Source organism: Symphalangus syndactylus, chromosome 17, assembly GCF_028878055.3.
Source record: "Symphalangus syndactylus isolate Jambi chromosome 17, NHGRI_mSymSyn1-v2.1_pri, whole genome shotgun sequence".
Lineage (NCBI taxonomy): Eukaryota > Metazoa > Chordata > Mammalia > Primates > Hylobatidae > Symphalangus > Symphalangus syndactylus.
This window is the reverse complement of record NC_072439.2, coordinates 57420956-57436581: the sequence shown is the minus strand read 5'-3', so window position 1 is coordinate 57436581 and position 15626 is coordinate 57420956.

The window sequence follows — 15626 nt, the reverse complement described above, 5'->3', positions numbered from 1 at the left end:
TTATAATAGCCTATCTAACACATGTGAGGTGACATCTCATTGTAATTTTAATATGCATTTTTCTGATGATTGGAGTTGTTGATCATTTTTCATGTATTTCTTGACCATTTGTAAGTCTTTTGAGAAATAGCTGTTCAAGGTTTTTGCCCACTTTACAATAAGGTAATTTGTTTTCTTGTTATTGAGTAGTTTGAGTTTCTTGGACTAGACCCTTATCCAATGCATGATTTGCAAATATTTTCTGCCAATCTGTGGGTTGACTCTTCACTCTATTGCTTCCTTTGCTGTGCAGAAGCTTTTGAGTTTGACGCAATACTATTTGTCTATTTTTGTTTCTGTTGCTTGTGCTTTGGGGTCATATTCAAAAAATCTCTGCCCAGACCAATGTCATGGAGTTTTTCCTCTAAGTTTTCTTCTAGTAGTTTTATAGTTTCACATTTATTTAAGTTTTTAATCTATTTTGAGTTGATTCTTGTATAAGGAGTAAAATAAGGTCCATTTCCATTCTCTTGTATGTGGATATCTAGTTTTCCCAGCACCATTTATTGAAGAGACTGTCCTTTCCTCATTGTGTGTTCTTGGCACCTTTGCTGAATATCAACTGAATACAGGTTTGTGGGTTTATTTTGGAATCTCTATCCTATTCCATTGGTTAATGTGTCTGTTTTTATGCCAGTACCATTATGTTTTGATTACTATAGTTTTGTAATATATTTTGAAATCCAGTATTGTAAAACCTCTAGTTTTGTTCTTTTTGGTCAAGATTGTTTTGGCTAAGTTTTTTTTTTATGATTTCATACAAGTTTTAGAATTATGTTTTCTATTTCTGTGAAGAATGACATTGGAATTTTGATAGGGATTGCACTGGATTTGTAGATCACTTGAGGCAATATGGACATTTTAAAAATATTAATTCTTCCAATTTATGAACGTGGGATATCTTTCTACGTATTTATTCCTTCTTTACTTTCTTTCAACAATGTTTTATAGTTTTCATTACACAGCTCTTTCACTCCCTTGGTTAAATTTACTCCTAAGTATTTTATTTTATTTTTTGTTGCTGTTGTAAATGGGATTGTTTTCTCAATTTCTTTTTCAGATAGTATATAGAAATGGTACTGATTTTTCTAAGTTGATTTTGTATCCTGCAACTTCACTGAGTTCATGATCAGTTCTAATAGGTTTTGTTTTTAGAGTCTTTAGGATTTTGTATAGATAAGATCATGTCGTCAGCAAACAGAGGCAATTTCACTTTATAGGATGTTCTTCTTTTATTATGATTCTGTTCAGTGCTTTTTGTAGTAAAATGAATTAACAAAACAAATGCTTTTACTTTTAATGTCACTTCAAGCTATTGACTTACTAATATAGAATAGAAATCACACTGTTTCCACAGCATCAGCCATTTAGGTCAATGGAAAATGAGAGGAGCTGTTATTGTAATCCAATTCAATATTTTATTTTTTTCTGTCTACCTGAAATAACTGAAAGGATCAGAACCCAGTTTAAAGAGTTTATTCAAGTGAAAAGCTGGGAATGGTCATCTGGGAGGCAAAGACTCCGAAAAAATGGGGTCAGTGCTCCAAAGTTAACTTCTTATTTATACAAGCAGAAAACAAAGAAGTTTAGTGAGATTATAACATTTTCTATATGAGGCTGGCTTTACAAGTTACAGCAATTTAATTAGTTACATTTTGTTCTCTTTTCTATATGCTTTTCTTTTCTGTATAGCTTGTTTTCATTTCCTTTTTAATTAGAAAAAGTGTATTTAACATTTCATCTTAAGACAATATGGTAGCCATGAAGCCTTCGTGTAAGAAAGGAAAGAGAGAAGTTAATCTATGATGAAGATTAACAGTGAAGAGGGTAGGGGTTTTTCCTGGCACCCTTTAGTCATTTGCAACATTTTACAAAATAATATAGGTAAGGAGGAAAGCTAATATGTAATCAGAGAAACAAAGGTTATAGCACCTTGATTATAGCTGCCTAGGTTACAGCTGCTTGTCACATGACCTAGGTCCCATAATCACACTCCTTTAAGGCTCAAAATAATTTAGGATTCCAACAGCTTAGATTTTCAATTACTTATTTTCACATTTGTGATGTGTATTCAGTTTCTGAGCCCACAGCTTGGGTCAAATTAATAGCAGTTTTCTTTTTCGGTGAGTCAATCCTCAGTGAATAACTTATTAAGAAGAGACATGAATTTATGATACTTAAATACCTTTTTATTTGAGAGAAAATAATTTTTGTCTGTGTAAATGTTCACACTAATGAAAGTACTGCAGGAATTGTTGAGAGAAAACTTTTGACCTTTAAATCTGAGGTGAGGATTGAGGTGCTTGTCACCATTCAGTTTTAAGATATGAATCTTCTTCTTTGCCCCTTGGCCACCATCTCAGTTCATTACCAAAATGTATAAAAAATACTCTTGAGGAAAAAGGACTTCATTTGAGCTTACAAATACACCAACTGAAACAAAAAACTTTCTGTACGTAGCACAAAATGTGTTGACTCCTCAGTAACAATATTATATGTCAAGGGTGACAAGGAATTTTAACACTTGTATAGCTGTTGTTCTGTGTAAGTCAGCAAAGGACGCTAACACACTGATAGCTAAGGGCAAGGCTGGGTAGACCAAAGGACAGTTTTCAAGGGCATTGTAGGCATCAGAAATAGCCACAGCCCACTGTCTGCTTAATTAGATTGCCCTTGGACATTCGGTTTAGCATATTGAATGCCTATTATGAGCAAAGGCTGTACTTAATATGTGTCCATATTAGCTGGACAGGTCGATTGGGGTCAAGAAAAATCTTTTGGGTTTGTAACTACCTTGATTGTCATCCAGTTCCATGGTCTTGATGCGCTGCTGAGGAAATTAAGGTCCTCTGAGGTTTGGTGACCTTCCCCAAAGTCACACTGATACTACGGTCAGCAAAGCTAAGCCTATCACATAAACCTCCTGCATTTCAGTTCAACTTCATTTCCACCCTATCACCTGTCTCCCCAGATGTCTGCTTTTTATTTACTTTGTACAGCTAACAGATGGTTACTCCCCACCTCTCATTTAACTTAATGGCCATAGCATCTTGGACCTTAGCCAGGTTATATTCTTTGCAGGAATGAATTTGCCTCTCTTCAGTCTTCCCACCAAGTCGTGAGGCATTTTGATGTTCAGCTACCAAAAAAGGTTCATGAGAGCACGATGGCTGTACTTCACAGTTCGTTAAGTGTCTCCTTCCCTCTAGGGCAGGGCACAGGCCTGGGGTATTGAACATGGCTGATTTTTCCAGGTAGTAAGATGGAGTATGAAAATGGAGTGGGTATAGCTGAAGCCAGGAAGGTAGCAAGCAGGAAGCTAAGAGTAAAAGTGGGCTCTGGAACCAAAAACCATTAAAATAAAGTAACACCTACAACAAGGGCTGGGCAGACTCAGAGTGCAGGGGCTGGGCCCACTTTTTTCCTTCTTGCTTTCTGCCTCCTGCCTTTCTTAGCACCAGAGGGCCTGGCTGGAGCTCTGGTGAGGAGTGAACTCCCCTCATTTGCCCAAGTGAGAAGTGGACTTCCCTTATTTCAGGTCTATATGATGAATGGGCAGAGGGCTGTTATCATTCAGCAGAGTCAGGCCCCTGCTAGAGGAATTGTGTTTTTAGGAGACATTTGGGGCCCTTTGAGAAAAATGACTTTCAGATTTTTCTTAAAAACAAAATAAGACAAACAAAATTTCAAAAACAACTTCTACAATTGTTTTCAGTATCTTCAGTGCCAAGGCAGACCTACCCCAGAAAAAGTATCAATTCTGCAGAATTTGATAATGAAATTGCTATTTGACTTACAGTAACTGCAGCTAAGGATCAGCCTCTAAATGAACCTCAATGTGCCAATGCTGCCGTGTTTTAGAAATAAGTGTTATATTTTGGTTTGAACAAAAAAAGAATCAATCCACCCAAAATTTTCAAATCAAGCAAGAAAATAATTCAAAAATCGAAGGAATACAGGCCAGGCATGGTGGCATATGCCTGTAACCCTAGCACTTTAGGAGGCTGATTGAGGTGGGTGGATCACTTGATGCTGGGAGTTCAAGACCAGCCTGGTCAGCATGACAAAACCCCATCTCTGCTGAAAACACAAAAAATTAGCCGGGCGTGGTGGGGCACCTGTAGTCCCAGCTAGTCAAGAGACTGAGGTAGGAGAATTGCTTGAACCCAGGAGGCAGAGGTCGCAGTGAACCGAGATCGCACCACTGCACTCCAGCCTGGGCAACAGAGAGAGACCCTGTCTCAAAAAAAAAAAAAAAAAATTGAAGGAATACAGTAGTCATGAACTACACTATTGCTCTTGAAGGTCTCCTTCAAAACCCATGCTTAAGAAATTCTTAGGCTGGGCACAGTGGCTCACACCTGTAATCTTGGGAGGCTGAGGTGGGTGGATTACCTAAGGTCAGGAGTTCAAGGCCAGCCTGGCCCACATGGTGAAACCCCGTCTCTACTAAAAATACAAAAAAATTAGCCGGGCTTGGTGGTGGGTGCCTGTAACCCCAACTACTCGGGAGGCTGAGGCAGAGGTTGCGGTGAGCCGAGATCGCGCCACTGCACTCCAGCCTGGGTGACAGAATGAGACTCTGTCTCAAAAAAAAAAAAAAGAAAAAGAAAAAGAAAAAAAGAAAGAGAAATTTTTCTAAAAGTTCAGGTAAAGTGGAAAGAAAGTATTTCAAATGTAGCAGTTCAAGAATGTTCCTCAAGTATATGTATGGTATTTCAGTTGAAAAATGTACTAATAGAAGAGATTCCACTGGTGAATTTTTTACTGTAGATTCATGTCAATAACATCCAAAATAAACAGATGGCAAAAGTACTGCTATACATGCCAAACTTTTAGAATATAAAGATATAAATATTTATATATATTCTTATATTTAAGAATATGGAGAGAAAGACCATAATGTTGTGCTTGGTTTGTGTGCTCCCAATTCAATATCAGCAAAAAATATGTATTTTTATCTGCAAAAAAGGTTTCAAACTAAAGTCACAAGCAAAAATGATGACCTTAACAAATCATTTATTACAAGAAAATAAAGAACAATGACAAAACAAAAAAAATGCTGAATGGCAAGAGGGCTGTGATTTGAGTGAATTTAACAAATAGAAAGATTCAATACTAAAAATAATAAAATTTATAGATAGCACTTGAAACAAGAAAATTAAAATGTTCAACTGTGAGTGACTTCAAAGATTGATATAGGTTGAACAAAACAAGAAAACTTTGCTTTTAGCCTGTGATTTTTTGATGTAATAAGACATATGTATATATTGGTCTTGTTCTCCGCTCCTGGCCAGAGCTCCTAAACCTTTGTTATTTCCTGAGTGATAGGGATGCTAGGTGCATCTTTTGTTCTAATTTTTTTGCCTTTTACCCAATTCGTGATATAGAGCTCCTAAATACCTTGGAATTTTCAGGGTGATAAGAGCCACTTTTGGTGGGCTCCTGCATGGCGGCTAGTCACCAGAAAGACCAAGCCACAATTAGAAGCCTGGAACTTTCAACCCCACCCCCCTACTCTGAAGAGGGAAGAGGAGTTGAAGATTTAGTTAATAATTGATCATGTCTGCATGATGAAGCCTCCTTCAAAATCCCTAAATGACAGGGTTTGAGGAATTCTTAGGGTGGTGAACACATCCATATGCCAGAAGGTGGCATACCCCTACTCTATGGCAATAGAAGCTGCTGTGCTTGGGACCCTTCAGACCTTGCCCCATGAACCTTCATCTGGCTGTTTATCTGTATTCTTTATCATATCCCTTATTATATAATAAGCCAGGAAACACAAGTGTTTCCCTGTGTTCTGTGAGTTGCTCTAGCAAACTATTGAGCCCAAGGAGATCTCAGAACTTCCAGTTTGTAGCCAAGCTGTACAGGAGTTGTGGGTAATCGGGAAACCTACTACTTATCATTGGCATCTGTAGTGGGGGTAGAGTCTTGTGGGAGGCCCTTAACCTGTGGGTTCTGCACTAACTTGAGACAGTGTCAGAATGGAATGGAATTGTTAAACACCCAGCTGGTGTTGGATAATAGATCAAGTGGGAAAAACACCATAGATCTGTTTCAAAAGTGAGATATTGAGAATGGTGTGAGTACAAAAGGAAAAACTGTTTTCTCATACATGGCCAGATCCATCACTTATATATGGCTTATAATCGAAGCCATTTATTCTTTCTAGTGGACTATCTTTCTGATTTATTAATATAGTAGTATAAGGGAAATATGAGAGACATTTGCTTTTCTATTCTTTTATATACTAGTTGATAAAGAATGCCAAATGTTCTGGAACAAGGGAAACAAGGGAATGCATCCAACAGTTTATAACAAGACATTTGTGTCCTTCTGTTTTACCAAGATCGATACATTTGTAATGGTACTTTTTTATTCTTTATTGATTAAACAATCTTAGAAAATTATCATGTATAACATATGCTGCTTTATTCATTTTACTTCAGTTTTTAAAACTAGGTAATTATATAAAGTAAAACATCTAATGAAAATTTTTAAACAAGAGTTTACTAAAAGCAAAACTCATTTCAAATGAGTTTGGCATGTTCTAATTTCAACCCTACATTTTAATACGATATTGTGTTATCTTAAAATGAATTGAAGGGTCTGGGGCATGGGACATGTAGTTTCCGATCAGATGGCAAAATAACATGATCTCTGCTCTGAGGATGACCTGGAGCCAAGAGGAGTGATGTCATATCTCAGAACCGACATTGTGAGAACAGCCTGAGGAGGTGGAGGTGATGGTTGTGGGGAGAGGGTAAATGATAGATTTGGGGAGAGGGTAAATGATGGAGGTTGATGCCGAAGGTAGCCTGGAATGGAAGCAGGCTGGGGGGTGTTCTTGTTGTGCCCCATCTTTCCCTGAGTGAGACATTGCCTTTCCCACAGCCACTGTGAGGAGGACAGTGGCAGGGCCAGCTCTTAACTGGAGACTGCAGGATACTGTGAAGCTTGTGGTCTCGGTGTGAGTAGGGGTGGATTAAGGCAGGTGCAGCCCTGAGCTGGAGCCTGGATGCTGCCTCCTTTTTCCATTCTGCACTTCAAGAACTGGGTTATCACTGAGGCAGCTGTTGGAGAAGAGGAGAGCCTGCGCAGGAAATATAGGTTCCTTGAGGGGTGACATCACTTGAGGGTGTGCATTAGAAGGGAGTGGATAAAGTATATAATAAAGAAAACTTAGTATAGTCACTTAGAGAAGCGTTTCAATAGTGACACTGGATGCAAAGTATTGAAGAAAGGGAACTTCAAAAAATTAAATGTAAGAAATAACGATATTCTTAGTCATGCAAAGCCTCAAAAACATCCACTTTGAGAACTGTTTAAAGAAATACATAGTCTTACAATAAGGAAAGTAAACTCAATACTTTAGTAGATATAGGAAATAAAAGGTAAAATTTATTGTCTACAAAGCAGCATCATGTACACATATATTTATTTATATCGGAAAGAATAAAAATTAACTCCAAATTCAGAACCTAGGCTGAAGATGGTATCACACACACATGATATTACACACATACCTATGTATGATGCCCACAAATACCTTCCAGTATCCAAAGCTTCATGCAGTCTTTTCTATTGAATCAGTGCTCGCCCTGTGTAAGCAGTAGAGTATGGCAGAAGAGACACTGTGTGACTTTTGGGGCTGGGATCTTGTAATGCTTACTGTGGTGAAAACAAGCAGCCATGTAAGAATTTTGAATATCCTGAGACTGTTATGCTGAAACTGTCCAAACTAGCAACATGGACAGGCCACATGGAAGCCAGTCCCCAGCTATTTCAGTCATCTCAGCTGAGGCCACCAGACATGTGGCTAAGGGAAATGTCGTGGATGCCCTGTTCCATTGAGCCTTTGGATGACTTCAGCCCCAGCCATCATCTGGCTGCAACTGAATTAAAGACCCATGTGAGAACTGCTTATCTAAATCTGGCCATAATGTAGAATCATAAGAGATAATAATAAGGTTTTATGCTAAGCTGCTATATTTTGGGGTGCTTTGTTACAAAGCAGTAGATAACTGAAACAATGGGGTGATTGTAAGGATAACCCTGACTTCCCACCCCTCTCTGTGTCTGTGGCTTTTGCAATGTGACTTTGCAGTTCCTCTAATAAAAAAGTAGGGTCTATTTTCTCACCCTTTGAATCTGGGTTGGCTTTGTGACTTGCTTTGGCCATTAGAATGTGGCAAAAAGTGATGGTATGCCAGTTCTAAGCCAAAGCTTCAGGGGGCCTGAATACCTCTGCACTCTCTCTACCACCATAAAAACAAGTCCACTCTAGTGTATTGGAAGACTATAGATCATGTCAGGCAGAGCTGAGTCAGCTCAGTTGTCCCAGGTAGGCTCCAAACATGTAAAGGAGGCAGTCAAGATATTGGAAAACTTCTAGCTGACCTGTAGCTAATCTCAGATGAATGAGTGTACCTTACCAATCCCAGTTCAGATCAGTAGATCTGCTCAGCTAACTTCATAGACTTGTGAGCAAAACTGAATGTTTATTTTTGTATGGCAGTGAGATTTTGTGTGTGTTTATTACATACGCTGTTGTGGTAGCAGACAAATAACATATAAGGAAAAAAAATCCATTACAAATTTAGAACTAGGCCGGGTGCTGTGGCTCATGTCTGTAATCCCAGCACTTTGGGAGGCCAAGGTGGATGGATCACCTGTGGTCAGGAGTTGGAGACCAGCCTGGCTAATGTGGTGAAACCCCATCTCTGCTAAAAATATAAAAATTAGCTGGGCAAGGGAATGGGTGCCTGTAATCCCAGCTGCTTAGGAGACTGAGGTGGGAGAATCACTTGAATCCAGGAGGCAGAGGTTGCAGGGAGCTGAGATTGTGCCACTGCACTCCAGCCTGGGCATCAAAGTGAAACTCCATCTCAGAAAAAAAAAAAAATAGAACTAAAGCTATTGAGGATACTAATATATTTACAAGATAGTAATAAAGATATCAGAAGGATATGAGAACATGCTAAGATATTTGTTAGGATGCTGATTAGACAAGTCTTTGACAAGACTTATCAAAGATAAGACAGAACATGTAAATAAACAAAATGTACTAGGAAAAGAAGAAATAATTATAAATAGAAGATACTTTAAAAGAATAAAATTATAAGCAAGTATCATTTGTATTTAAACATAGAAATCCCAAATGGATGAATATTCATTAAAGGAATTGAGATGAAAACTATCTTTCTGACCAAGTAAAGACTTTGGTTGCGTAACAGAGTCCACTCAAGCTAGTTTAAATAAAAAGGGATTTCTGAGGGCTATAGGTTGCTCAGTTATTGGGAAGGTTGCTGAAACAGCTTCAAAGTTGAACTTTCAGGAAAAACTTCCCAGAACTATATGACAGAGCTGAGTTAGCTGGGAACTGGCTTCAACTACAGTCAGAAAATGACGAAATCAAAGAGCCACCAGTACAGCTGTTAACTCCAGAATGTGTAACTTTCTTTTCTTTTTCTTTTTTTTTTTTGAGACAAGGTCTCACTCTGTCACTCAGGCTGGAGTGCAGTGGGGTGATTAAGCAATCCACCTGCCTCAGCCTCTGAAAGTGGTGGGATTACAGGCGTAAGCCCCCACGCTTGACCTGGAATGTGTAACTTTCAAACCATCAGAAAAATATATTGATTTATTCAATGAAAATTAGCAATAGAGTAGAAAACCTCCAAAAATATATGATACATTGAAAACATAAAATGAGATTAAATAAACTGTAAAATAGGATTAAGTAAATTCTGTTGTAATTACAACAAATGTAACCAGGCTGCACCAGTCAAAAGAAACTCTCAGATTAGAGAAATATGTTTCTATGAGAGAAATATTTAAAACAAAACTATACAGAAAGAAAACTAAAAATAGATGAAGGTAGTAAAGGTCAAGATTTATTGGACAGAACTAAATCAATATGCAGAGGAAACAGAGGAAACTGTATAGCTTTGATCTATAGAATAGAAAATAAATATTCTATTTTAAAAGATAGAAAAAGAACACCAAATAAGAAAGAAAAATGAAGAAAATAAATAATAAATATTAGAGCAAAAATAGAGATCACATTGAAAACTTCCAAAATAATGGTTTTTAAAATATTTATTAATATTAGACAAATCTTTGACAAGATTAATCAAAGATAAAAGAGAATATGCAAATAAAACATTCAGTGAAAGGGGAAATGATCAGAAGTAAAAGAAATTTTAAAATAGCAACTTTTTTTAAAATTTTTTTATTTATTTTTTTTTAGTTAGAATCTCATTCTGTTACCCAGGCTGGATTGCAGTGGCGTGAGCCCAGCTCACTGCAACCTCTGTCTCCCAGGTTCAAGTGATTCTCCTGCCTCAGCCTCCTGAGTAGCAGGGATTACAGGCATGCACCTCCCACGCCTGGCTAATTTTTTTGTATTTTTAGTAGAGTCGGGGTTTCACCATGTTGGCCAGGCTGGTCTCGAACTCCTGACCTCAGGTGATCCACCCTCCTGGGCCTCCCAAAGTGTTGGAATTACAAGCATGAGCCACCATGCCTGGCATAAAATAGTAAAATTATAAGCAACCATTACTCTCAGATTTAAAAATTGAAACTCCAAATGGATCAATAGCCGTTAATACTAAAAAGATTGAAATAGAAATTATCTTAATTTCATAGAAAAAGTTTCAATCTAGATGGTTTTAGAGGATGGGTTCTCATAGAATTTCAGGAAGCAAATCAGTTAATTTATTAATTAGAAATTTTTATCTAAGTAAATTGCTTCAGAAAATAGAAAAGAATAAAAGCAATTCTAGTCATTTCTGAGGCTAGTATAACCTTGATTTGTAAAACCAAGTCAGTACAACAAAAGAAAATTTTAAGTTCATTTTATTTATGACAGAGATAGAAGATTCTTATGTAAAATATTAGATAATGAGAACCAACCAATATACAGTTGACCCTTGAACAACACATTTGAATCAAGTGGGTCCATTTATACGCAGATTTTCTTCTGCCTCTGCCACCATTGAGACAGCAAGACCAATCCCTCCTCTTTCTCATTCTCAGTCTACTTAGCACGAAGATAAGGAAGATGATGATCTTTATGATGATCTACTTTCACTTAATAATAAATATTTTTCTTCCTTATGACCTTCTTAATAAAATTTTATTTTCCCTAGCTTACTTTATTGTAACAGTGCAATATATAATACGTATAACATACCAAACATGTGTTAATCAACTTTTTATGTTATTTGTAAGGCTTTTGGTCAACAGTAGGCTATTAGTAGTTAAGTTTTTGGGGAGTCAAAAGTTATATGCAGATTTTCTTTCTTTTTTTTTGGAGATGGAGTCTTGCTCTGTCACCCAGGCTAGAGTGCAGTGGTGCGATCTTGGCACACTGCAACCTCTGCCTCCCGGGTTCAAGCAATTCTCCTGCCTCAGCCTCCTGAGTAGCTGGGACTACAGGTGCGTGCCACTATGCCTGGCTAATTTTTTGTATTTTTTGGTAGAGACAGGGTTTCACTGCATTAGCCAGGATGGTCTTAATCTCCTGATCTCGTGATCTGCTTTCCTCAGCCTCCCAAAGTGCTGGGATTACAGGCGTGAGCCACTGCACCCGGCCTGTATGCAGACTTTCAACTGCACGAGGGTCAGCACCCCTACCCCCCAGGTTGTTCAAGGGTCAACTGTATTGTAGAAATATACTATGATCAGGCATGGACAAAGACTTCATAATGAAAATGCCAAAGCAATTACAAAAAAAGCCAAAATTGACAAATGGGATCTAATTAAACTAAAGAACTTCTGCACAGCAAAAGAAACTATCATCAGAGTGAACAGGCAACCTACAGAATGGGCGAAAATTTTTGCAATCTACCCATCTGACAAAGGTCTAATATCCAGAATTTATAAGGAACTTAAACAAATTTACAAGAAAAAAACAAACAACCCCATCAAGAAGTGGGCAAAGGATATGAACAGACACTTCTCAAAAGAAGACATTTAGGCAGCCAACAAACATATGGAAAAAAGCTCAACATCACTGATCATTAGAGAAATGCAAATCAAAACCACAATGAGATACCATCTCATGCTGATCAGAATGGCGATTATTAAAAATTCAAGAAGCAATAGATGCTGGAGAGGACGTGGAGAAAAAGGAACACTTTTACACTATTCATGGGAATGTAAATTAGTTCAACCATTGTGGAAGACAGTATGGTGATTCCTCAAGGATCTAGAACCAGAAATTCCATTTGACCTAGCAATCCCATTACTGGGCATATACCCAAAGGAATATAAATCATTCTACTATAAAGACACACACACACATATGTTCATTGCAGAACTATTTACAATAGGGCTGGAACGAATCCAAATGCCCATCAGTGATAGACTGGATAAAGAAAATGTGGCACATATATACCATGGAATACTATGCAGTCATAAAAAAGGATGAGTTCATGTCCTTTGCAGGGACATGGATGAAGCTGGAAACCATCATTCTCAGCAAACTAACACAGGAACAGAAAATCAAACATCACATGTTCTTGCTCATAAGCGGGAGATGAACAATGAGAACACATGGACACAGGGAGGGGAACAACACACACCCAGGCCTGTTGCAGGCTGGGGGCGAGGGAAGGAAAATTAGAGGATGGGTAAATAAGTGCAGCAAACCACCATGACATGTGTATACCTATGTAACAAACCTGCACGTTCTGCACATGTATCCTGGAACTTAAAGTAAAATAAAAATATATATAAATATATACTATGATCTAATGGCATTTGTCCCGGAAATTACATGACTTAAAATCAGTCAGAAACTTAAAATCAGAAAAAACTTAAGATTAAATTTTAATTAAAAATTTTTAAAAACTTCTAAAATCAGAAAAATCTACTGTTGAAACTCACATTAATAGATAGAATTTGATAAATTTTAGTATCTATTAATTAGGAAAAGCACTTCTCAGTAAACTAAGACATGAAGGAAACTCCCTTAACTTCATAAATATTATGTACAAAAACCCTACAGATAACATAATATTTGATGGAGAAACTAAATTCACTCTCTTTAGATCAGGAACCAAACAAGAATTTGTCATGTCAGCACTGGTTACTGTTCTATAAAGAACTAAAGGTCCTGGCTAGTGCAGAAAGACAAGAAATAGAAATGACAAATAGAAGGATTCAAAGGAGGAACAAACTTGCCATTATTTGCAGATAAAATAATCATCTGCATAGAAAACACAATAAACAAACAAACTCTTAATACAATAAGAGAGTTGGAAGTTTTCTAGTTAAAATAAACTTTGAAAAGTCTGTCATAGCAATAATTTAATAGAAAATGCCATAGGAAGACAGACTTTATTCATAATTGCAATAAAAATTATAAAATAGGAATAACCTATGAAGAATAGGGAAAATTGTTATGATAAGAAAATTATTTAAACCCTATGAAAGACATAAAAGAAGACCTGAATAATTGGAGAGCTGTAACATATTCATGACAGGATGAATGTTGTAAAGATACAAATTATACCTGAGTTAATCTAGAAATTTAATATAATTCTAATAAAAATTTCTTGTGACGCTGTAGTGGAGATTATCTTAAGCATAATGCAAAAAGTGCAAAAATAATGTGAAAACTATGGTACATTTAACTACATCAAAATTAAGGATTTCTATTTATTAAAGAACACCATAGGTAAATTTAACAGAATGGAAATGGACTTCGGAAGATAAATACTATATATTAACACGTGATATTAATCTTAGATATTGCTGAATACATACAACGAACAAATCAATAAATGAAAGACAATGGTCACAAGAAATGAATAAGCTATCTACAGAAGGAGAAATATAAATGGGTAACACACATGTGAAGAGATGTCCAATTTCAGCAGTAATTGGAGAAATGCAAATGAAAGGAATAACAAGACACCAGTTTACAACAATCAGCTTGGGAAGAGTTAGAAAGTTGGATAATACCAATTATGAGCAAACAGGAATTACCTTACATCACTTCTGGAATGTAAAGGAACAATCCTGAAGAGCAATATGGCTGTACTTAGTAGTAAGTGCTGGATGCAAATCATGGAACACTATCTAGCACTCAGAAGCAACGATATTTTATCTATGTAGATGCAGTGAGATATATATATATCTATATATACAGATATAGAGCTACATATAGTTTTGAATAAAATGGGAGGAAACTAAAGAACATATATAGCTCAATGCTATTTATATAAATTGAAACCGCTTTCACATATCTTTTTCAGGACGTATATAATCCAAGAATATATATTAATATAAAAAATATATTAATTATATTAGAATTAATGCCTATGGGGCCACGGAAGGGAAGTAAGGGTGTTGGTGGGTTATGATGAGGAAAATACAGAAATAAAACAAGAGAAAGGCTTTGCGTAGATTAATGATGACAGAGAGCGTGAATCTGGAGAATATTATACTCTACACCCTCCATGTGAAGTCCAAAAGGAAAACAACAAAACATAATGCTAAAATGTGAGCGTTTCTTTTGTTTATTGATTTGTTCATTGTTATATATTAAGTGATATCTAAGATTAATATCACTTGTTAATATGTAGTATATATCTTCCCAATTTCCATTTCCATTCGTTAAATTTGCCATGATGTTCTTTATTAAATATAATCCTTAATTTTTTTCTTTTACTTTTTCTTTCTTTTTTTTTTGAGACAGAGTCTTGCTCTGTCTCCTAGGCTGGAGTGCAGTGGTGCAATCTCGGCTCACTGCAACCTCTGCCTCCCGAGTTCAAGCGATTCCCCTGCCTCAGCCTTCTGAGTAGCTGGGATTACAGGCGTGCGCCACCATGCCTGGCTAATTTTTGTATTTTTAGTAAAGACGGGGTTTCACCATGGTGGCCAGGGTGGTCTGGAACTCCTCGCCTCAAGTGATCCACCCTCCTCGGCCTCCCAAAATGCTGGAATTAAAGGCGTGAGCCACCGGGCCTGGCCAGAAATCCTTAAGTTGGATGTAATTAAATCTACCATACTTTTCACATTTGGAGTCAGTTGCCTCTGATTGCTAGGTAATTATTTTCCTTTTGGACTTCAGATGGAGGGTGTTGAGTACAATATTCTCCAGACTGTTTGAGTGCAGCTGATAGTGCAGTCTAGAGAAATTCCTTAAGCACTTAGAACCAGCATCCTGTGCCCTTTCAGGGCCCTGTGGTAGGGTGGTGAGTTGAGAGGGAGCTTAGAGGGGCTGAGCCTGTTCTACCAGACACCAATGTATCTTCAGCTCAAACGTGATTTTCAAGTTTCTTTCTGTGAGCCCTCTACCCTAGTGAATTGTTTATGCAATAAACATAATTTGATACAAAAAATATTAGAGTTGTGAGGTTAGTGCTCACCACCATGGCATGGAACATGGACTCAGTAGCAATATTGCAGAGGGTAATTTGTAGAGAGCAAATTACCAGGGCTCTCTTTCCAGAAAAGAATCTTTTGAGGCACAAAAGGCACAAAATGTACACCTCATTGCAGGACTCTTGCAGTGTTTCATTTGATGGTTCTCTTATTAATCCCACCATTTCAGACTGGATGCCCTTCGT